The sequence below is a fragment of the Myxocyprinus asiaticus genome, chromosome 10 (genome assembly GCF_019703515.2).
Source record: "Myxocyprinus asiaticus isolate MX2 ecotype Aquarium Trade chromosome 10, UBuf_Myxa_2, whole genome shotgun sequence".
In the NCBI taxonomy this organism is placed as follows: Eukaryota; Metazoa; Chordata; class Actinopteri; order Cypriniformes; family Catostomidae; genus Myxocyprinus; species Myxocyprinus asiaticus.
Window position 1 is genome coordinate 34939185 of NC_059353.1, and position 23578 is coordinate 34962762.

General features: G+C 42.4%; 1 pseudogene; it reads left to right on the forward strand.

Moving 5' to 3' along the window:
* The first annotated feature begins 8095 nt into the window (after positions 1–8095).
* Positions 8096–23578, forward strand: part of LOC127447587 (cohesin subunit SA-2-like) — a 36084-nt pseudogene continuing 20601 nt past the window's right edge.

Below are 23578 nucleotides of genomic sequence, written 5' to 3' on the forward strand. Positions count from 1 at the left end.
TTTGTCACAAATAAATAAAGACAAGTGATAGACAACGAGACTTTCTTTTTTCAATTACAGTATGTAATTGTATTATACCTCCCAATGGGGTGGAAACAAAGGCCCAGTCACTACATACATTTTCTAGAAATCACATTGTATATGAAGTGTTATTGGATGACAAGAAAGTCCAATTTTTCATAAATATTCATAAATGCAAGACTGTAATTTTTTAAGATGAGTAAAACAAGAGTGTCTTGTTTTTTGTTTATTATTATTATTATTATTATTATTATTACTATCTAATTTCAGTTTTGTTAATACCTTAACACCACTTTTAACATTTGACATTTAACACCATTGTTGACATTTTATGATTTAATGTATGTGGCTTGCTTTACTGTTAATTCATTCACATATGAATTGCCACATTTGAATGTTCAGTTCTACTGTTTAATGAAATAAATAAAATAATCTCTGCCATTAAAAAAAAACTCCTCATGGGGTGACGTCAGATGTACAGCGATCTCTCGTTGACGTGCACACGGCTATGTTGTCGCTAAATCTATACGTGCAGTTTACACATATCCGCCAATCCATTCCAGATGACGACTGTCACTGGTAGAATTCGTTCTCTCAGATGAGGCTTTTGTTTCAGAATGACACGAGAACAAATAGAACAGAGAATTCTGACTGACACTGAAATTAGCCAATCAGGTTTCTGTTTTTGTTTTGCTGACGTACTTCTTAACCAATTGATTTCTTGCGTGTCTTTAGTGCATGTCTGCAGCCAGACTCTGGCCCTGTCCCAATACCCCCACTTGCGGTTTTGGTCTTGCCTACTTACCCACTTGTCTTACGTATTTCCGGTGTTTGGCCACTAATGTTCAAGTAGACGTTAAGACTGCGAGTGTGTGGATGGCTTTTATTGCACGTTGGGACACTCGTAGACTTAACGATGTTGGTGCTGTTTGTGGCAGCTGTTTTTGTATTTTCACCCAGCTGTTTTTGGTAGAAGTGACTGTTATAGCCTACATAAAATAATAAATAACTGAAAATGTTACCCATATTTTCACTTATTAATACACTACTGGTTGTTGGAAGTGTATTGTGCTGTGAAAATATGTAAGACAAATCACTGATTGATGTGTGAGACAGAATGAGTGATAAGACTGTATGTGTGTGTGTGTGTGGGAGAGAGAGAGAGAAAGAGAGAGAGAGAGACAGAAAGAAAGAAAGTTACTTGATCTTATATTGTTTCTGTTCTCTGTTTTAACATCATGCATTGACACAATGAACAGTCATTCCAATAAAGGTTCAAATGTGTCATAATTGAAATCCCAGACATGGCTAGCACGTATTCAATCCACAATATTCCTGAGTCCCATGACGCTTTGCGAGCGATATGGGCGGAACTTTGGGTTAAGCGTAAACAATCGTTATGTTCGCAGCACTAAAAATGACGGAAACTTAAGAACAAATGATCAAAGAACTATAGCGAAGTGATATTGTTCTTCCTTTTCCATTTCAGGATGATGGCCAAATATCGCAAACAGAAGCATTTTAGTTATTTTGTTGAGTCATTATCCTTTGATGGAAGAACCTGAGCAGGCTAACCTGAAAAGCTATGTAGCCTATTAGCGCCTTCACAGCTGTAAAATTGGGCATGTTTTGATAACAGTAGATAATTACATTTATTTTAAAGCCTATATTTAGTCTAGATAGAACCTGAAGAGTTTATTGTACCAACATTATATATTTACTGCAGATACAGGGGAGGTCCAAACAGCAGGATGCTCATGTTTTACAGGACTCAGGCGATGAGACTGTCATGCTGCCGTTTTTCGGATAAAATACAATTATTTTGTTGGAGATGAATGTGTAGTAAGCTCAATCTAGCTTTAGAATTGTTAGTTTACATACATAATATCCGTATATAAATGCTATAACCTACATGAAATGTTTTAGTGTTGACTGAACAACTGATCCTGTAGATTGAATTTATTGTTCTTGTATAATAATGATGTATTAACAGCTACACAATAAACTGTACCATAGAAAAAGTACTACATGCAATACAAATAAACATATTTATTTGGACATACATTAAACACAGTGTACACAAAAGTTCAACGTTCTCTGTATAGCAACTATAAAACAGTATGTATTATTAAAAACACTATACAAATAAATTTAATTGATCCTAAATTAATGTCCACACTGTTTTCCAAATCACCTTTAGTGTAGACAAGCACATTCTGCAAAGACACTCAAAACAAAGTGAATTGCAGGCAAGAAAAATGCAGGAAAGAGGAAAATCATAATACAATTCATTTCAAACGTGATAAAATATCTCACTACTGTACATGTCTCATCTAATAATTATGGTCTTCCACTGTAGAATTGATCCATTTAGCATCACAGCATGAAAACTGTTGAAAACATTGTCACTACTCATAGACAGTTCAGGAAAAACACCGTTCCTTTTTCCTTCAGTAATAATGCCATTTCAAAACATGTGAAGCATTCACAAAGGCCAACGCTGAATAGAAATGAACAAACTCTCAAAATTTCTAATGAACTTTCAGCACATGTACACACACCTGTTAGCACAATAATGCTATCGTTTATGTAATTCATTGTGCTCCGTTTCTGGACGTCTATCATAGCCGGACCGTAATGGTGGATAATATAAGTAATCCCTGCTGTTTACTTCTTGCCAATAAAGTGAAAAGAGCACACAAACAAATTATTCCAAGCTTTTTCAAACAGATATTCCTAAGTCAATCCTTCTGTAGGCAGCCGATGGAAGAAACAGTATCTGAGACAGAATCGCTGTGCTTTGCGAGTGGTTTCTGATCATAACATTGCTGTTTAGACAAAACTTTAGTTTCGTTTGAATATTAGGATAACAATTAACTGTACACATTGTCCGGGGAATTTTAAAGACATCTTACAACATTTAAAAAGCAAGAATCTAACCGCATGGCACGCAAGCAAATAGTGGCCGGCTACACATAAAATGGCAACAAATCGAACTTCCGCTAGCCAACTGGAAATTCCACCCACCTAGCGAAATACAGTGGACTCACTGAGAATATTGTGGATAGGGTGGCCAGATTTTGAAAGTCTCAAACTGGGACACCTGGGGGGTTCGCGATACATGCATATATATATATACAGTTGAAGTCAGAAGTTTACATACACTTAGATTGAAGTCATTAAAACTCGTTTTTTAACCACTCCACAGATTTCATATTAGCAAACTATAGTTTTGGCAAGTTGTTTAGGACATCTATTTTGTGCATGACATGAGTAGTTTTTCCAACAATTATTTACAGACAGATTGTGTCACTTTTAATTGACTATATCACAATTCCAGTGGGTCAGAAATTTACATACACTGTTTAAAAGTTAACTATGCCTTTAAGCAGCTTGGAAAATTCCAGAAAACAATGTCAAGCCTTTAGACAATTAGACAATTAGCTTCTGATAGGAGGTGTACTGAATTGGAAGTGTACCTGTGGATGTATTTTAAGGTCTACTTTCAAACTCAGTGCCTCTTTGCTTGACATCATGGGAAAATCAAAAGAAATCAGCCAAGACCTCAGAATAAAAATTGTGGACCTCCACAAGTCTGGTTCATCCTTGGAAGCAATTTCCAAATGCCTGAAGGTACCACGTTCATCTGTACAAACAATAGTATGCAAGTATAAACACCATGGGACCACACAGCCATTATACCACTCAGGAAGGAGACGCATCCTGTCTCTCAGAGATGAATGTAGTTTGGTGTGAAAAGTGCAAATCAATCCCAGAACAACAGCAAAGGACCTTGTGAAGATGTTGGAGGAAACATGTATACAAGTGTCTATATCCACAGTAAATCGAGTCCTATATCGACATAACCTGAAAGGCTGCTCAGCAAGGAAGAAGCCACTGCTCCAAAACCGCCATAAAAAAGCCCGACTACAGTTTGTCAGTGTGCATGGGGACAAAGATCTTATATTTTGGAGAAAATTCCTCTGGTCTGATGAAACAAAAATTGAACTTTTTGGCCATAATGACCATTGTTATGTTTGGAGGAAAAAGAGTGAGTCTTGCAAGCCGAAGAACACCATCCCAACTGTGAAGCATGGGGTGGCAGCATCATGTTGTGGGGGTGCTTTACTTCAGGAGGGACTGGTGCACTTCACAAAATAGATGGCATCATGAGGAAGGAAGATTATGTGGATATATTGAAGCAATATCTCAAAACATCAGCCATGAAGTTAAAGCTCAGTCGCAAATGAGTCTTCCAAATGGACAATGACCCCAAGCATATCTCCAAAGTTATGGCAAAATGGCTAAAGGACAACAAAGTCAAGGTGTTGGAGTGGCCATCACAAAGCCCTGACCTCACTCTGATAGAACATTTGTGGGCAGAACTGAAAAAGCGTGTGCGAGCCAGGAGCCCTACAAACCTGACTCAGTCACACCAGTTCTGTCTGGAGGAATGTACCAAAATTCCAGCAATTTATTGTGAGAAGCCTGTAGGAAGGCTACCCAAAACGTTTGACCCAAATTAAACAATTTAAAGGCAATGTTACCAAATACTAACAAAGTGTATGTAAACTTCTGACCCACTGGGAATGTGATGAAAGAAATAAAAGCTGAAATAAATAATTCTCTCTACTATTATTCTGACATTTCACATTCTTAAAATAAAGTAGTGATCCTAACTGACCTAAGACAGGGAATGTTTTCTACGATTAAATGTCAGGAATTGTGAAAAACTGAGTTTAAATGTATTTGGCCAAGGTGTATATAAACTTCTGACTTCAACTGTATATATACAGGTGCATCTCAATAAATTAGAATGTCGTGGAAAAGTTCATTTATTTCAGTAATTCAACTCAAATTGTGAAACTCGTGTATTAAATAAATTCAATGCACACAGACTGAAGTAGTTTAAGTCTTTGGTTCTTTTAATTGTGATGATTTTGGCTCATATTTAACAAAAACCCACCAATTCACTTTCTCAAAAAATTAGAATACATCATAAGACCAATAAAAAAAACATTTTTAGTGAATTGTTGGCCTTCTGGAAAATGTTCATTTACTGTATATGTACTCAATACTTGGTAGGGGCTCCTTTTGCTTTAATTACTGCCTCAATTCGGCGTGGCATGGAGGTGATCAGTTTGTGGCACTGCTGAGGCGGTATGGAAGCCCAGGTTTCTTTGACAGTGGCCTTCAGCTCACCTGCATTTTTTGGTCTCTTGTTTCTCATTTTCCTCTTGACAATACCCCATAGATTCTCTATGGGGTTCAGGTCTGGTGAGTTTGCTGGCCAGTCAAGCACACCAACACCATGGTCATTTAACCAACTTTTGGTGCTTTTGGCAGTGTGGGCAGGTGCCAAATCCTGCTGGAAAATGAAATCAGCATCTTTAAAAAGCTGGTCAGCAGAAGGAAGCATGAAGTGCTCCAAAATTTCTTGGTAAACGGGTGCAGTGACTTTGGTTTTCAAAAAACACAATGGACCAACACCAGCAGATGACATTGCACCCCAAATCATCACAGACTGTGGAAACTTAACACTGGACTTCAAGCAACTTGTGCTATGAGCTTCTCCACCCTTCCTCCAGACTCTAGGACCTTGGTTTCCACATGAAATACAAAACTTGCTCTCATCTGAAAAGAGGACTTTGGAACACTGGGCAACAGTCCAGTTCTTCTTCTCCTTAGCCCAGGTAAGACGCCTCTGACGTTGTCTGTGGTTCAGGAGTGGCTTAACAAGAGGAATACGACAACTGTAGCCAAATTCCTTGACATGTCTGTGTGTGGTGGCTCTTGATGCCTTGACCCCAGCCTCAGTCCATTCCTTGTGAAGTTCACCCAAATTCTTGAATCGATTTTGCTTGACAATCATAAGGCTGCGGTTCTCTTGGTTGGTTGTGCATCTTTTTCTTCCACACTTTTTCCTTCCACTCAACTTTCTGTTAACATGCTTGGATACAGCACTCTGTGAACAGCCAGCTTCTTTGGCAATGAATGTTTGTGGCTTACCCTCCTTGTGAAGGGTGTCAATGATTGTCTTCTGGATAACTGTCAGATCAGCAGTCTTCCCCATGATTGTGTAGCCTAGTGAACCAAACTGAGAGACCATTTTGAAGGCTCAGGAAACCTTTGCAGGTGTTTTGAGTTGATTAGCTGATTGGCATGTCACCATATTCTAATTTTTTGAGATAGTGAATTGGTGGGTTTTTGTTAAATGTGAGCCAAAATCACCACAATTAAAAGAACCAAAGACTTAAACTACTTCAGTCTGTGTGCATTGAATTTATTTAATACACGAGTTTCACAATTTGAGTTGAATTACTGAAATAAATGAACTTTTCCACGACATTCTAATTTATTGAGATGCACCTGTACATACATTGTATTAAAATATGTAGCTAAATTCAATATAACATATTTTAGTATGTGAAATGTTATTTTATTTTATTATATATTGTTTTATATGATTTTAACCACATTTTAGATATGTGTAAATTGTACAAATTCCATATAGTCTAGTCTAACCATATGATGTCATATTGCATGTGTAATATAATATTACTTGTCATTCCTTGAAATTTCTTGTCAGCTACAGATTTTTACACAAAATTTGCAACATTGGATTAAAATACAATTCCACATTTAAGTGCTTGTACTATTTAAAAAAAGAAAAAGAAAAAAAAATACAGCTGTATGAATATGACCTGCAGTTTCTCATTGAACACTGTGGCCACGGGAAAGTAAACATTTACAGTGACAGCAAAACATTTCAATTCCATTTTCATGTGTTGTGCAAAGAAATAGATCGGCTTCTTTCAGCTTGTTGAACATGCATTTTCATTTGGGCATTTCTAATTTGCAGTGGATGATGACAGAAAGTGCCAAACGCGTGAGTCGTTGTCATGGTAACCAGATAGATTCTGAGCGGACTGCAGCAAAACTAGAATGAAAGTATTGTCAAATCATCATGCAATGCAATAAAATATCTTCTCTTCCCTGCAATCGATATCAGACATGATAACATGCCCAGACTTATTTTTTTGAACGTTTTTGTCCAGTTCACAGCAGACGGAGTTACCCGTGTGATGCCGAAAATAGAAAACAAGTGATCGATAGAATGGACAAAAACTCTGATTACCATAGAAAATTGTACTTTTATCGCGTGTCGCTTGCTGTCAGGTTAGAACACGTGTGACTGTGGCTACATGTAGCCTCCTCTATGTTTCTGTTTGATTTCCAAATACTCCGTTGAAAAAAATAAGGCTGGGCATAGAAATGCATCAATTCTTCGACTACAATCTCTTGAGACATATTTAGTAAGATCTGTTTTCTGTTTTGTGCAGCTGTGTTGTGTTCTGTTGTCGCCATCGCTGTGGAGGACCTGTTTTTAGATAAACAAAACGAGTTTTCGCTCTAACGCCCCAATGTCGAGAGGAGGCTGTGTGAACTGTTGCTCTCATGCCCTATCATGAACGTGCACAGGAGATCAGTGGACATTTTCACTAAATAATACGTTAGATTTCGGTTTGTTTCACGCCAAACCTTATCGAATGCTTTCATAGCAATCATGAGTCTCATGGAATAATTTATTAGACTTCTGAATGATACTTTTGTGTCCTCTTGAAGCTTGAAGAGGTGGTCACCATAAACTGCCATTGTATGACATCACTGAGCACATTTTTTCACAATTTCTCCCTTTGTGTTAAGAAAAAGAAAGTCATATAGGGTTATAACAACACAGGGGTGAGTAAACAATGACTGAATTTTCATTTTTGGGTGAACTAATCCTTTAAGTTACCTCTTTCTAAGTGCATGTTGTTTACATTTTATTGCAAGCTGCAATTTGTTTATACTTATATTTCACAATTGCAGTGTGACAAATTGCATAGGATTACAATGTATTAGCACTCTTTGTGCTTTTATAATGTATTTTCATTCCTTAATGATATTGATGCAACATTATGTCAATTTAAATTCTTTTGCCTCTCAAAATGGTCTTTATAATCTTCTTTATTTATTTTTTTTGTAATTCAGAGAAGCAACAGTCCCTAATCCAGCTATGATCTGAGAGGAGATGAAAGCAGAACCAACTTTACTGTCCAGATCTGTGCGAAAGTGAGACATGCAAAAATGACCTCTGGATTTTCATTATACATCAGACTTATTTATTTAGCCATATTTGAAATTTAGATATTATTACCAGAATGATTTACCCTTACTATTCAAGGTGGGATATGTGTGCAGATAAATAATTGCATGTGTGTCCTGTTTTTAGAGAGAACTCCGTGGTCGACATCTCTTCCTGTGCGTCTGTGCATCATGTCTCGAGTGAGAGAAATGAGAACAGACAGAAGACTGTATAAGAGCTGGCATTCCTCTCTTATCAATACCATCTTTCACATGTTTCCACATAACCACTGGCTACATAACATCTCACTGAACTTTACAAAAATACAAAAGACATGCTTTCCTTTGAGATACAGTATAAGACGTATTGTAGTCTATAGTAGTGTCTGGAAGTACTTTGTGTTTGCAGAGAGGAAAGAGGAAAGCCTGGGAATGCTATGAGAATGCCAAATGTAAGCATTCAAAGAGCAGTTATGGCAGTCTGAGAAGAGCAGAGGAGGCCGTCACCCTTATTTGAGGTAGTCAGCATGGGCAGGAATGCAATGCAGGTACATCATGTCAAGCAATCGGCTAAATCTGCCCACACTATTCTCTACTATAAATAAAAATATATAAATAGTTAAGAGGTCACAAAGCTTTTATGCTTGGTCTTGTAGATTTAAACAATTATTATTATTATTATTATTTTTTTTTTTTTTTGTGGCACTTACTGATTGATCATGGTATGTTTTGTGAAAGTCTGTGGTGGATGACTGGATTGACACATATACCACAGACAGAGACACAGCACTGCTGGATCTCAACTGCTCTTTATCCAGTGTTCAGGATGTAAAGGCAAATTTTGCAATGTCTGATGGGAAGACTGGGAAATTCATGACTTGGATGAGGTCATTGACATTTAAATGACATCATTTAAAGAATAGTTCTCACAAAAATTAAAATTCTCTCATCATTGACTAACCCTCATGCCATCCCAGATGTGTATTACTTGCTTTCTTCTGCTGAAAACAAACATTCTTCTTTTTAGAAGAATTTCTCAGCTCTGTTGGCCCATTCAATGCAAGTGACTGGGTAGCATAAATGTGATCCATAAGACTCCAGTGGTTAAATCCATATCTTTTGAAGCAATATGATAAGTTTTAGTGAGAAACATATTAATATTTAAGTTCTTTTTTAACTATAAATCTCCAGTTTCACTTTCAGATTATTTTTTGTTTTTGGTGATTCACAGTCTTCATGCTAATCACAGTCTAATGGGCAGGTAGGATAATTTAGAGTAAAAAAAAAAAGGACTTAAATATCTATTATACTATTATATCTGTTTCTCACCCACATCTATCATATTGCTTCTGAAGATATAGATATAACCATTGGAGTCTTATGGATTACTTTTATGCTTGCTTTATGTGCTTTGTGGAGCTTAAAAGTTTTGGTACCCATTCACTTGCATTGTATGGACCTACAGAGGTGAAATATTCTTCTAAAAGTTTTCGTTTGTGTTCTGCAGAAGAAGAAAGTCATACACATCTGGGATAGCATAAAAGTGAGTAAATGATGAGAGAATTTTCATTTTTGGATGAACTTTTCCTTTAATGCATTTTCACATTCCTTGCTCTGACTGTTGATTTGTTTGTGTTTTTAATTTTTTTTTTATTGCAGGACATAGGTTTACAATACAAGAAGTTCCTTGCGTTTCCATGGATTTTAACTGTCACGTGGCCTCTAGACATGGTATGGATCAGTCTGCTTTTCTTTCTTCATATATTAAATAAAAGCCAAAATGATTTGCCCTGAAAGTGTATTTACTACAATTTGAAATCAAAAGTTTATTTTCCTATCTCTCTATCCTCTTTAGAACAGTGGCGAGTATCCACTCATAATGTCCGGTCTGTACTGGAAGAGGTTTCTTTCACACTTCTGTGAGTTTGTAATGGTGCTTGTGGCCCTGTGTCAGAACTCATTTCACTGCTGACAGAGCTCTCAGATTCCAGAGTTCGTGCTTTCAGATACACCTGTACACTGGCAGGTGAGATCACTTGGACCACTAATTCCCCTTGTGTTGAATCACACACATCTCGAAGGCTACATGTCGGAGAAGGTTGACTGCATTTCTGCCACTGATGTTGTGTGTGTTTCTGGTCATATGGTGTCCTGCAGCTGCTCAGTGCTCTGGTGAATGTGGCTCTCAACCTCAGTGTCAGCATCGATAAAAGTCAGCGGATGTACAATGTCGAGCTGGCCAAGAAAACGGGCTTCTCCCAGGTTGGAAAGGATCCAGAGAAAGATCAGTGAGGTTAGACTGTGACTGCATGTCTGATTACTTTGGCATGAGGGTGAGTAAATGATGAGAGAATTTTCAGTTTTGGGTAAACTATCCCTTTAACACATGACCTCTCACATTTACACGTCAGTGTTGCTACTTTGGGCTGGCCAGTCACAGTGAGGTAATAAGAGGAAGTAGGATAGATACTATTAGTCCTTAATACCAGAAGAACTAATGATCAAATACAAATGTGTGAAAGTCTGCTAAGTTTTGCACTTTTCCTGGCAGTGTGTTGCACCTGCCACTCTGCATATCCTTCTGGAGTTTATTTTTAACAATGTTCCTGATCATTTTGTTTAGCTTAAGTGGCATGTCTCAGCATGGATTGTTTTGTGAACCTGTCAAAATGTGACTTCTGACTGCATTTTCCTTTTTTGATTATTCCACAGCAACCTGATGTGCATCTGAAATGTGTGCTGGGTCTACAGGGACTTTATCAGGATCAAATAAGTCCCAAAATGGACCTTTTCACAATTCGGTTTAAGGTAACAACTGCTTCTCACACTTTATCCAAATGAGGACAAATGTCCAGTGACAAGTCATTTGTCTGTCCACACTAAAAAAATGCAAATAATCTGATTTACATGGAAGAAATAGCTTTTATTGCTTGTCACTTTATTGTGTCACAACTGGTTAAAAAATCCATACTTTAAGTTTGTGAACGTTATTGTCAGTGAGTTTGTCCTCAAACTTTTGCATTCTTGCTGTTTTGCCCATACTTCTCAAATGGACGCAGTCCTTAAACTTTTTTGTCAGAATTTAAGTTAATGTTCAGTAAAGCTGCAGTGGGACAGGCAGGAGGGCATGACTGCTGATTGACAGGCTGGAAAACCCCTCATGTTTGCCTTGGGCTCAATATCCCCAAACTGGCCTGATAGCTTCCCACAGGACCCCATCCTCACTAACAGTGGCAAAAACATTAGCACAGCCACGATATAAAGAGCTTTTTAAGTGCTATCATGGGTCTCTAAACTGCAGGTTGTATTGAAGGATTTGAGATCAGATTGCTATCACAGTGGCTAGTTAAAGTGTTTATGTGAGCGACTGAATGCTGTCTCTGTTGAAGGAGCGGATGATCTCCATGATGCTGGATAAAGACCACGAAGTGGCGATACAGGCCGTGAGATTACTCATGGTCATCTCCCAGTTAGTCTCTCTCCCCTGCTCATCATGGCATGTTGTCTACACCTCAAAAAGTGTGACAGTGGAGTCCACATTGGAAATCTGGGATTTAAAATCTATTTTAAACCTAGAAGACAAGGCAAAGAAACATTATTATGATGTTAATGAATAAGAAAGAAGATTATGCACTATTTCTAGGTCACTAATTAAAGGGATAGTTCACCCAAAAATGAAAATTCTCTCATCATTTACTCACCCTCATGCCCTCCCAGATGTGTATGTCTTTCTTTCTTCTGCTGAACACAAACAAAGATTTTTAGAAGAATATTTCAGCTCTGTAGGTCCATACAATGCAAGTGAATTGTGGCCAGATCATTGAAGGTCAAAAAAGCACATAAAGGCAGCATAAAAGTAATCCATAATACTCCAGTGGTTAAATCCATGTCTCCAGAAGCGATGTGATCGGTGTGGGAGGGCAACTCCCTGCCCAGTAGGTGGCGATATACACAAAGAATGTGAATTACCAAAAACAAAAGAAGATGAATGTGAAAAAGAAAGTTGAGATTTATAGTAAAAAATCTTAGATTCATGCAATGCAAATTGTTATTGTGCTGATATTAAATCAGAAACAAGTGGACTTTCGAACTCCACTGTATGTGATCATTCATTCTTCTCCCTGAAGTAATCAGGACGTTGGTTCATGTAATTCTAACTGCTAAAATTGTACCCTTTTGTGTTAGATCCTGTGTGGATTTTCTTAGTCCTGATGACTATAAGCACGTGTTTTCCGGTTTGTCTACTGCTCTCACAGACCTCTTGCTAGCACCATGGGTGAATTCCTCTACAGTATGTCTGTGGTCATATGTTGTCTGTCTTTGATAGCTTATGCAGTCTGAGTTTGTGATTGCTAACAGGATGGCATTTCTTGGCTCCAGGGCTGCTCAGTACCCTGAATTATCAAGGCCCAGAAATCGAGCCTCAGAGCAGGACAGATGCAGAGAGCTAATGTTAGCCAGAGTCCGAGCCCTTATCCGTTTCCACACAGACAGTGAGGTATGTGTAACAGTGTGCCCTCCACCTCGTGTGTCTGTGCGGCTTTTGCTTAAAAATGGAATACTGCGTTGGAGATGAGGTCTGGCGGGTAGTGCACATTCTCTGACACATTGGGCAACTTAAGTTCAAATCTGGTCCATGATATTTCATGATCTCCTTTTCTCCCTATCGTTTCCTGTCTTCTCTCTGATTTCCTATCCATAAACACTATTAAAAACAACAATAAATTAAAAAAACAAATAAACTAAAAAAGACAAAAATGGAAGATCATGCTGCTTTTTTAGACATTGAGACACCTAGGGTGCATTCTTGTGTTCAAAAACATCTGATTAGCACTTCTAGTGTGGATGTGCATTAGCCTGCATAAGTGTCTAGCATGTTTTTTCTTTCTTTCACTTTTTTCACCATTTATAGAGAGAATGTAAGAGTAGACAGGAAACCATGAGGAAATGAGCCCAGCTAGTTTCAAACTCGAGTTAACACACTGCGTAGCATGTCAGACCACATACTGTACACCAGTGGATCCCAAACTTTTTAAAACTATGGCATCTCTTTATAGTGTTTTTTTCCCCCACGGCACCCCATCCACTGAAAAATAAATAAATAAACAAATATGCTATTGAAAAAAACTCCTTTTTTTATTTTAATATTAATATTAGCTAATTAAATTCAAACAAAGTAGCCTTCAAGAGTTTAAGTTATTAAACATTGCTTGAAGCTTTTAAAGTAATTATTCAAGAGCCAGTAATAAAACAGAGAACAGCGTAAACAGTGCTTTAGGTTTTTCAGTAACAGCAATGATTTATCATTGAAAATTCTTAATAAAAGTAATCTAATGCAAAATAAATGTACTTGAATTATTGATAGTCTTTACTGTGTGATTATTAGATATACATTGATAGATTCAATGCATTCAGAGTTTGACTGTGAAGCAGACCTGTCATTGAAATGTATTGGGCTTAAAGCTGTCAAAGTTATTCAGCCAAGGACAGTGAGTGCTTTTCTCGTTTTCTTGCCAATATTGTTGTTTGATTAATATTAACAATAGTCCTATAACAGGCAGCACCAGGTCTATTAGGCTGCTTTTACACATCGCACAGATCCGATATTTTGAGACTCATGCGCAGACATACACATGTGAGCATTTGAAAGCAGCCGGCTGTATTCTAATTTAGTCAGTTCTTGGTACTGCTGGTACTTTTAACAGGTGACTATTAAAATATTAAATGAGCAGATATTTTGCAGCACTCCTAACCAGTCGTGGAGGGACTCCAGGTTCAGGAACCACTGCTGTACACTACCCCCTTCAGGCCACATCTCCAGCATTTTTGTTGCAGTATGCTGAATTTGATTCTCTCACTTGTGTCATAGCTGCACCAGCATGTGCTGTATCTCATGGACAGTCTGTGGGACAGTATAACTGCTCTGCTGAAAGACTGCACTGGTCTTACCTCACTGCCCTTACCTCAGATTTCCTGTCAGGAACAAGGTTAGTACATTCAAGTGCGCTCTTTAGTACACACTCCTTCATTGTAATGCTATCATTGCTGGGTTTTTTATTTTTATTTAAGCTTATGACATGTCAGTGAGCACACAGTGCTACCCATCCCAACAACATTGACACACTTTTACATTACGTAGAAAGAGGTTAATAAATATTTACAATTATATAATTTTTTTTTGTAAATATAATTGTATTTTTGGAAATGACACTATAGTTTTGACTAATGTTTTTAATGATTACTTACAGTAAAAAAGTAAATAATTAATGGCACCCTTGCAGTATCTCCACAGGTTGAAATGTAATAGAACAAAATGGACACTCATTTGTACAGTGTTTATACAGTACTGTGCAAAAGTCTTAGGCATATAAGATGTTTCACAAAAGCATTTGTTTTAAGATGGTTATTTATATCTTCAGATTTAGTGTGTCAATAGGAAATATACATTTTAGACTCCCAAACATTACTTTTGCAAATAGAAAAGATTAGAATAGAAGAACAGGGAGCCCTGCAACAGATGTCATGGCCCCCACAAAGCCCCCCACTGAACATCGGGTCAGTCTGAGATTACATGAAGAGACAGAAGTAATTGAGACAGCCTAAATAGATAGAAGAACTGTGGCGAATTCTCCAAGAAGCTTCCTATCTGCCAACAACCAATAAAAACTGTGTCCAGGTGTACCTAGGAGAATTGGTGCTGTTTTAAAGGCAAAGGTGGTCACACCAAATATTGATTTAGCTTTTTTATGTTTACTGGACTTTGTATGACATTAAGTGATAAATGAAAACTATTTATGACATTATTTTTGAAGACATCCTCACTATGCAACATTTTTCACAAGTGCCTAAAACTTTTGCACAGTACTGTATATATGCATGTGTGTGTGTGTGTGTGTGTGTGTATGATCTGCAGCTCTGAGCAGACCTTTGTGATTGAGCTCTTGTTGGCAGCAGTGAGACAGGCAGCAGAGGGGCCTCCATTATCAGGGAGAGGAACAGGTAAAAAGGTGAGACTGCAGTGTAGTTCTATTTACCTGATACTTTCATTAGATGCCGCTATGATCCAAACAGGACTGTCAGATTGCATTTACATTAATATGTGTGCAATCCAGCCCTTCACATGCTAAACAGACTATTTACATTATATTTTGTGGATGCGGTTAAGTTTCCCAGTGTTTTTGTTTTTAGTTGATAAGTGCTAAAGAGAAAAAGCTACAGAATGATGACTGCACAAAACTCACTGAACACTTCATTAAAGTTCTACCTGAGCTTTTACTGAAGGTAAAAAAATAAAATAAAATAAAAATTTAACCTCAACTGCTTCTTCATAAATTGTTTTTAACTGGTTCTGTGCCTAATCTCCTTTTATAGTACTCAGAGAATGCTGAAAAACTTACCTCCACCCTAAGAATACCTCAGTATTTCCAAACAGACACGTGGGATCATGAACACTCACAGGTAAATGTTTGTGTCAGCTAATGTTCTTCTGCTTCTTATTCTCCTGTAGCCAGACCAAACGGCAAAAGTTCTGGTCCACATTGCAGCTTATTCTGGCCAAGACCTGCCCACTTAGACAGAAAGAGACTGTCTGACGGAAATGTAAAGTGAACAACCACTGAAAAAACTGAAATCGGTTATACAATAATAGACCGCGTGAACAATTATTTAAATAAAGCCGTGGCAGTCTCTACAAACAGTTCCACAGAAGAAAAAAAAGAGAGGAGATTGTGTATAAAATTTGTGTGATCAAAATTTCAGCCTTTCCAAAAGTAATAAGTGCAGACTATTTTACAGAAAAAGGGGAATATACAGAAGTTAACTTGTAAATGCCTCAAACAAAATTCTAGCACTAAGCTGGCAAATTCTGGCAAATCCAGTGATTAGTTCTTCCACAGAAGGAAGTCTCAACCCAGTACCTAGTTAACACGAATTTATTTCCATACTGACTGATGATAAAAAAACCTGTGTGCCTTTACTCACGGAAGTTGCTGAAAGTCAGCCAATGAAATTAGAGTTTACCAGAAATAACTTTCCAGTTTTGAGAGCAATAGTGATGTTTCGTTCGTGAACGAATCAGTCTTTTTGAATGAAACTTTTAAGTGAACGAAGTGTTCTCGTTCACCTCCGTACACTGACTCAGTCTCAGAGTATATCAATGGTTGGACCCACTGAACGAATACACCCCTTAACTGAACTTGTTGGTCATGTCGTTTGTGACGTGAATGAACTGAAAGTACAGGTAAACTCGTTCACAACTGACATAAATGAATCAGTCATCATGAACGATGATCTGCTGAACGGGAGGAGCTGCATGTCATTCGTTCATATCATCAATCTCGTTCAACAAGAAAAGGGGCTGGATTATACTTAAAAGTGAGTGATGACCACACATTACAATGACATATGGACATTATTGAAACTCAATTATTTTTAGGCTAGAATTGTTTGTCCTTTTTTTGTTTAGCTTGATAAAAAGTTGTGCTCATCAGTTCACAGTATAATAGATATGCTTTGTTGTCATTTGTGGGGAAAAGCTTATGATGCTTTAACAATCTGCAGTGCTGAAATCTCTTAGTACAGTTTCATAAAGGATAATTAGACTTGCTGACTGATTTCGGTTCAATGCAATTAATTAAAAGATGATCATTTGGTGACATCTGCAGGCACATAGGTGAAACTTGAAGATATTGTCAGTGAACGAATCAATTAACCAATCTGAACAAATATTTTTGGTGAATGGAATCAAGTCACAAAAATAAATCAAAATCACCAACACTAGAGTGCAATATGCAACAGGCGGTCAGCAAACGGACTGCGATGGCCCATGGGCATGCCATCTAAGGCTGGGCTAGCTGCTTCTAGATATTATGTATTGTTTATCAATGGATCTGTTTAAATAGAGCTCCCCTTCTGGTTTTAATATGTCAATGCACTGGTGTAGTTCGTGCAGGCCTTGCTAGCTGAGCTGGATGCTGCGGTGGATAGACACACAGACGCAGGGCTGCTGGAGACAGCTGCTCGTTCTTACCAAAGCCTTTGTGCTCAGGATTCCCCTGGCACTCCCTGGCCCGCCCACCTTTGACCGGCTCATCCAGTGCTGGACACAAACACTGGAAACACGGTTAGAATAATCACTGACTGTGAGTATACAGTGCACCCGGAAAGTATTCACAGCGCTTCACTTTTTCCACATTTTGTTATGTTACAGCCTTATTCCAAAATGGATTAAATTCATTATTTTCCTCAAAATTCTACAAACAATACCCCTTAATGACAACGTGAAAGAAGTTTGTTTGAAATCTTTGAAAATTTATTAAAAATAAAAAAACGAAAAAAAATCACATGTACATAAGTATTCACAGCCTTTGCTCAATACTTTGTTGAAGCACCTTTGGCACCAATTACAGCCTCAAGTCTTTTTGAGTATGATGCTACAAGCTTGGCACACCTATTTTTGGGCAGATTCTCCCATTCTTCTTTGCAGCACCTCTCAAGCTCCATCAGGTTGGATGGGGAGCGTCGGTGCACAGCCATTTTCAGATCTCTACAGAGATGTTCAATCGTGTTCAAGTCTGGGCTCTGGCTGGGCCACTCAAGGACATCCACAGAGTTGTCCCGGAGCCACTCCTTTGTTATCTTGGCTGTGTGCTTAGGGTCGTTGTCCTGTTGGAAGATGAACCTTTGCCCCAGTCTGAGGTCCAGAGCGATCTGGAGCAGGTTTTCATCAAGGATGTCCCTGTACATTGCTGCATTCATCTTTCCCTCGAACCTGACTAGTCTCCCAGTTCCTGCTGCTGAAAAACATCCCCACAGCATGATGCTGCCACCACCATGCTTCACTGTAGGGATGGTATTGGCCAGGTGATGAGCGGTGCCTGGTTTCCTCCAGACATGACGCTTGCCATTCAGGCCAAAGAGTTCAATCTTTGTTTCATCAGACCAGAGAATTTTGTTTCTAGTCCTTCAGGTGCCTTTTGGCAAACTCCAGGCAGGCTGTCATGTGCCTTTTACTGAGGAGTGGCTTCCGTCTGTCCACTCTACCATACAGGCCTGATTGGTGGAGTGCTGCAGAGATGGTTGTTCTTCTGGAAGGTTCTCCTCTCGCCACAGAGAAATGCTGGAGCTCTGTCAGAGTGACCATCATGTTCTTGGCCACCTCCCTGACTAAGGCCCTTCTCCCCCGATCACTCAGTTTGGCCGGGCGGCCAGCTCTAGGAAGAGTCCTGGTGGTCCCAAACTTCTTCCATTTATGGATGATGGAGGCCACTGTGCTCATTGGGACCTTCAATGCTGCAGACATTTTTCTGTACCCTTCCCCAGATCTGTGCCTCGATACAATCCTGTCTCGGAGGTCTACAGACAATTCCTTGGACTTCATGGCTTGGTTTGTGCTCTGACATGCACCGTTAACTGTGGGACCTTATATAGACAGGTGTGTGCCTTTCCAAATCATGTCCAAACAACTGAATTTACCATAGGTGGACTCCAATCAAGATGTAGAAACATCTCAAGGATGATCAGTGGAAACAGGATGCACCTGAGCTCAATTTTGAGTGTCATGGCAAAGGCTGTGAATACTTATGTACATGTGATTTTTTTTCATTTTTTATTTTTAATAAATTTGCAAAGATTTCAAACAAACCTATTTCACGTTGTCATTATGGGGTATTGTTTGTAGAATTTTAAGGAAAAGAATGAATTTAATCCATTTTGGAATAAGGCTGTAACATAACAAAATGTGGAAAAAGTGAAGCTCTGTGAATACTTTCCGGATGCACTGTACTTGAGGATGGTTAAAATACATTAAATAGACACAAGTACATTGTATCATATATACGTTAATTTTATCTTGATCTTGTCTTTTTGCATGACATATTGACATCCATAAAAAACAAGTTTATTTATAGTGGTGTTATAGCAACTATAACCTACACATCAGAATGAGGTCTAACTAAAAGCTTTTCTTTTCATCTACAGGATGGTTGTTTCACTGGAAACGAGGACTACACTGTGGAAATTCTGTCCACACTAAAGAAACTTACTGTGTTCAACAAGTAAGCCTAAATTTTGTAAATGCAATGACAAACACCAGTTCCCTATCTGTCACTCACTCGACGTTGGTGTCGATGTAGTGACACTAGGGGTCACTCTTGGGAGCCCGAGACACCTCTGGTCTTTGATAAAAAGCCAATGAAAATTGTCGAGTGGTATTTGCATGCCACTCCCCCGAACATACGGGTATAAAAGGAGCTGGTATGCAACCACTCATTCAGATTTTCTCTTCGGAGCCGAACGGTCATGCTCATTGAGCTGAATAGCACTGTTCATTCACCTCTGCTGGATCTGACGGCGCATTTCAGCGGCTTCTCCCTCCTCTGCACTGGTGCACTGCAGAGAACGCCCCTGGGCGCTTCGGCAGAAAAACTAGAGAGTATATTTTCTGAAAGAGCATTTTTCCCCTCTAAAAGAGTATATATTTCTCTAAAAGAGCGCACACACGGAACGTCTTTTTAAAGACGCGTCTTTTTAAAGATGCCTTTCCGTTCGTGTGTTATTCCTGGTTGCGGTCGATTTCTCTCAACTTCGGATGGTCATGATCGCTGTCTTTCGTGTCTGGGCGCGACCCACACGGAGGCAGCGTTTATGAATGGCTCATGTTCTCACTGCGAGAACATGACCATGGCAACGTTGCGGTCGCGGCTTGCTTTTGTAAGAAAGCAAGCCACCCCAGCGGCTCCCCGCCTTGGTCCTCCTACCTACGGGTTTGAGGTCAGCGCGGCTGGCGCTGGGGGCGATTTGGGGACCTCAATGGGATCGCCTCCGCCGGGTATCCCCCCGCGGACCTCCCATTCCCCAGCACGCTTGTCTGCCCCAATCGGGCTTCCGGATGAGTTCGCCGGCTCGTCGCACGGCGAGTCTGGCTTCTCGTTCGAGGCCCGCGAAGATGATGAGCTTTCGAGCGCAGCGTCGGAGAGCGGGCTTGTCCAGTCGGACGCAGAAGCCTCAGCTGGGCTTCCCCCTTCGGGGATGGTCGCCCAGTTACAGGCCGATGCCGAAATGACGGACATGCTTTCCCGGGCGGCCGCGAGCGTCGGGCTAGAGTGGAACCCTCCGCTCTCCCCTGAACCATCGCGGCTTGATGATTGGTTTCTGGGCTCGCGGCGCCGCTCAGACCGGCCGCGCCCCGCTCCAGTGCCATTCTTCCCGGAGGTGCATGAGGAGCTGACGAAGTCGTGGGAGGCACCTTTTACTGCCCGAACCCGATTCCGCAGTTCCCCCGCTCTCACTACCCTCGATGGCGGGGCGGCCAGGGGCTATACGGCGATTCCCCCGGTGGATAAGGCGCTCGCAGTGCACTTATGCCCGCAGAGCGCCGCCACCTGGCGTGGACGCCCTAAGCTCCCCTCCAAGCCCTGTAGGCTCACGTCGTCCCTGACGGCCAAGGCCTACAGCGCTGCTGGACAAGCCGCCTCTGCCCTGCACGCCATGGCTCTCCTGCAGGTCCACCAAGCCAAGGCACTGAAAGAACTGCACGAGGGTAGTTCTGCCCCAGATTTGATGCAGGAACTGCGCTCGGCGACCGACCTCGCCCTCCGGGCGACGAAGGTTACAGCGCGGTCTCTTGGGCGGACGATGGCCACACTAGTGGTCCAGGAGCGCCACCTGTGGCTCAACCTGGTCGAGATGGGCGAGGCCGACAAGACACGGTTCATTGCTGCCCCCATTTCCCAGGCGGGCCTATTTGGCGACACCGTTGAGGACTTTGCCCAGCAGTTCTCGACGGTAAAGCAGCAGACGGAGGCAATCCGGCACATCCTGCCCCGGCGCGGCTCAAGACCCCGCACCCCGTCTGCTCGTCGCCAAGGGTGTCCCCCTGCGGTGACTGCACCGGCTCCGCCGCAGCCCGCCCCTCCGGCCCGGCCCCGGCGTGGAGCCCACCGCAGGAAGCCGACGCCACCCGTCTCTCAGCCGGCACCGAAGAACCCATGGAGGTCTTCGAGGCGCCCCTGAGACGGACAACCCAGGGACGAGGGAACCCACTCACCTGGAGCTGGTAGAAAGACCACTCCATCCCCCGGTGGAGGGCCGGGTGGAAAATCTTTTGTTGCCTTTTCGTTTGATTTCGCCGTACGCCCAAGTGGCTGCGGTACCCAACAGTTCAACAAAAGAGCGGCTTCCTTCCTCCCTGGGTCACATACCCGCTGTGTACGGTCGTCACCACGACTACCGTCCACGGGCTTTATCTTGCAGGATTGGCGCTCCAGCGGTGCCCTTTTCGCCCCTGAGCGCCCAGCTGTGGCACAAATCCACCCCCGATGTGACAGCCTCCACGGGTCGCGAGGACAGGCCTCTTCCTCCCCCGTCCCAGGCTGTTCCGGGGGTGGTCACAAGGAGCCAGGTAAGTGCTTCGATGTCCCTAGACTCAGCACGGCCACGACGTGCTGTGGCACCTCGCGCTCCGCCCCACCTGCCGGTACGTCCGACGACGTTGTCCCCTTGGTTCCCCTCGCACGGAATTTGGACGCATGGCTTGCACTTCCCAATCCGTCGCGGTGGTTGATCCGGACCGTCCGACTCGGCGACGCGATTCAGTTCGCCAGGCGCCCGCCCAGGTTCAGCGGTACTCACTTCACCTTCGTCAAGGGCGAAAACGCTGTTACTCTGCGCGCGGAAATCGCTACCCTCCTACGGAAGGGCGCGATAGAACCTGTCCCTCCAGCCGAGGTGAAGAAAGGGTTTTACAGCCCCTACTTCATCGTACCGAAGAAAGGCGGTGGGTTGCGGCCAATCTTGGACCTGCGAGTACTGAACCGGGCTTTACACAGACTCCCGTTCAAGATGCTGACGCAAAGATGCATTTTAGCGAGCGTCCGGCATCAGGATTGGTTCGCGGCGGTAGACCTGAAGGACGCGTACTTTCACGTCTCGATCCTTCCTCGACACAGACCCTTCCTGCGGTTCGCGTTCGAGGGTCTGGCGTATCAGTACAAAGTCCTCCCTTTCGGCCTGTCCCTGTCTCCTCGCGTCTTTACGAAGATCGCAGAGGCTGCCCTTGCCCCGTTAAGGGAGGTAGGCATTCGCATTCTCAATTATCTCGACGACTGGCTAATCTTAGCTCACTCTCGAGACGTGTTATGCGCACACAGGGACCTGGTGCTCTCGCACCTCAGCCGACTAGGGCTTCGGGTCAACTGGGAAAAGAGCAAGCTCCTCCCGGTTCAGAGCATCTCTTTTCTCGGTTTGGAGTTGGACTCTGTCTCTCTGACGGCGCGCCTTACGAACGAGCGCGCCCAGTCGGTGCTGGCCTGTTTGAAGGCGTTCAAACAGAAAACAGCGGTTCCACTGAAACTTTTTCAGAGGCTCCTGGGGCATATGGCATCCTCGGCGGTGGCCACCCCGCTCGGGTTGATGCATATGAGGCCGCTTCAGCACTGGCTCCAGACTCGAGTCCCGAGACGGGCATGGCGCCACGGGACACACCGCGTGGCCATTACACCGGTCTGTCACCGTCTTTTCAGCCCTTGGACCGACCTCTCGTTTCTACGAGCAGGTGTTCCTCTAGAACTGGTCTCCAGGTGCATCGTGGTCACGACAGACGCCTCCAAGATGGGCTGGGGTGCTGTTTGCAACGGGTACGCAGCCACCGGCCTCTGGACGGGTCCGCGGCTGCGTTGGCACATCAACTGCCTCGAGTTACTGGCAATTCTGCTCGCCCTGCGGAGGTTCCGGCCGTTGATCCAGGGCAAGCACGTGCTAGTTCGGACAGACAGCACGGCAGCGGTAGCATATGTCAACCGCCAAGGCGGTCTGCGCTCCCGCTGTATGTCACAACTCGCCCGCCGTCTCCTCCTCCGGAGTCAGCAGCACCTCAAGTCGCTGCGAGCCACTCATATCCCGGGCAACCTCAACGTTACAGCGGACGCGCTGTCACGGCAGGTTCCCCGCAGGGGAGAGTGGAGACTCCACCCCCAGGTGGTCCAGCTGATTTGGAGTCGATTCGGTCAGGCTCAGGTGGACCTGTTCGCCTCCCAAGAATCCTCCCACTGCCCGCTCTGGTACGCCCTCACCGAGGCTCCTCTCGGCATAGACGCATTGGCACACAGCTGGCCCCCTGGCATTCGCAAATACGCGTTTCCCCCAGTGAGCCTACTTGCACAGACACTGTGCAAAGTCAGGGAGGACGAGGAGCAGGTCATCCTGGTAGCGCCCTACTGGCCCACCCAGACATGGTTCTCGGACCTCACGCTCCTCGCGACAGCTCCCCCCTGGCAAATTCCCCTGAGGAAGGACCTTCTTTCTCAGGGACAGGGCACCCTCTGGCACCCGCGCCCAGACCTCTGGAATCTCCATGTCTGGCCCCTGGATGGGACGCGGAAGACCTAGGTGGCCTACCACCCGCGGTGGTAGACACGATCACTCAGGCTAGGGC